At 42.9% G+C, this 2,014-nt stretch overlaps 1 pseudogene; it reads right to left on the reverse strand.

The window, feature by feature from the left end:
- Positions 1-481: 481 nt before the first annotated feature.
- Positions 482-1,697, reverse strand: LOC140517771 (fructose-bisphosphate aldolase A pseudogene; annotated as a pseudogene).
- Positions 1,698-2,014: the final 317 nt, after the last annotated feature.

A 2,014-nucleotide genomic window follows, 5' to 3' on the forward strand; every position in this document is an offset into this window, starting at 1 on the left:
TGAGTTTGTTGAGAGCAGGGATTTTTTTTGCCTTTCTGTGTATCCCCAGCATGCAGCACAGTGCAAAACACCTGGGTGCACTTTAAAAACAATTTTTGACCAGACTTGGTCTTTTACATTGGACCTTATCACAATTCTCTTTGTATTATATGTGTGTGTGTATGTGTGTGTATGTGTGTGTGTGTGTTTATCATAAGCACACAAACACAATATGACCAAATGTCCCAGGATATGTTGTTTTTTCCCATTCGTCAGTGTGAGAAAATGAATGCTGTCAATTCTTATATTGTTCTTTATAATGGGAGTGTGTAAGCCAGACTTCTTTGCTGTATCTTTCTCTTATCTTTTAGTCTCATTTGTAGCAAGAATATCAAGCTTGACACGATTCATTTCATCTAATAGTATGTAAATTCTAATTTTATTTTTTCCTTGTTAAATAGTTGCTTATTGGAAAAAGTGGACTGAGGAGGGGTCACTAGATTCACCAGAGAGCAATGACACCACACAAATTAGGAGTGATGGAAGAGGTCAACACAAAGCTCTGGGATCTCAGCCGCTTCCTGGACAGTGAGGGATGGCCTGGAGTGTTAGGGCATATGCAGGAAGGCTTCTTATTAGACTTCTTGTTAGAAATAAAGAGAGACTCACTGGCTGCAGCTCCTGACTTTCCACTTGGAGTACTTGCCTTGAGCAGCTTGGCTGATTGCCATGGCCCACTTAATGTTGGGCAACCTTGACATTTCCTTCTTTCCACCCCGGGTATAGAGGGTAGATGCCTGCAGACCTTGGCCATCAGAGAAGGTTGGGGCCCATGGCTTGTGCAAGGGGTAGGTATTGATGGCATTGAGGTTGATGGAGATATCCTCTTCACTCTGACCCCTAGAGAGGAAGGTGATGCCAGTGACTGCAGGAGGCATAGTCTGGCGAAGGACAGTTACAGTTGCCATTGCAGTCTCCTCATGTGAATATTTCTATGTACAGGTATGGCCAGGGGTGACCATGCTAGGCTTCAGCAAAGTCCCTTCCAGATAGACATGGTGGTCACTCACAGCTTTGTAGACGGCAGCCAGAACCTTCTCAGTGACATACTGACAATGCTTCAGATCATGTTCTCCATCAGGGAGGATCTCTGGCTCCATGATGCGGACAATGCCATTTTGCTGGCAAATGCTAGCATATTGGCCTAACACATTGGCATTCTCCATGATGGCAAGTGAGGAAGGTTTATTATCCCCAATCTTCAGTACACAATGCCACTTTGCAAAGTCAGTTCCATCCTTCTTATATTGGACACAGTGCTCACTCAGCCCATCCAGACCTTGGGTGATAGTCTCACCATTGGTCTCTGCCAGAGGCACTATACTTTTGTCCACCTTGATTCCCACAATGCCACCCTTATCTTTTATGACTTTGCAGAAGGGATGACCACCATCAGTTTTCTGGTAGAGTGTCTCATGGAAAAGGATAACACCTCCAATACAGAAGTTCACTCAATCATCTGCTGTCAGAAGCAACTGCCTATAGAGGCGCCAATTTTCCTCTGTGTTCTCAGTTCCAATGGACTGCAGTGGCTTTGCAGTGCTACCAGTGGACTCATCTGCTGCCAAGATTTCCTTGCCTGGAACAACAATTTGGTGAGCTATGTTAGGCAGTTCTTTCTTCTGCTCTGGTGTCAATGTTGGGTATTGGTGAGGCATATTTTCCTTGGCTGTGCTGGTAGTTTCTGGAATAAAGCAGAATTCTTATGGTCGAGAACCAAACTTCTGCCATAAACTCTAACTTTAAAAGTATGTAAAGATCATTAGGAAAAATCTCTTACTTTCATAGAACCAACAGTTAGCATTTATATGTGAGACAAAAAATGAAATTCTTATCATGTCTTTTTGTACTACTTTGCCAGCATTACTGCTGAAGTAGAAAGGACTGGTTTATAATTTTCTTTGTTTCACAGGTCATCATGGCCAATGCATTTATCATCTAGTGGTTATCCCAAGTTTGATGATACTCACTATAC

Source organism: Notamacropus eugenii, chromosome 1, assembly GCF_028372415.1.
Source record: "Notamacropus eugenii isolate mMacEug1 chromosome 1, mMacEug1.pri_v2, whole genome shotgun sequence".
In the NCBI taxonomy this organism is placed as follows: Eukaryota; Metazoa; Chordata; class Mammalia; order Diprotodontia; family Macropodidae; genus Notamacropus; species Notamacropus eugenii.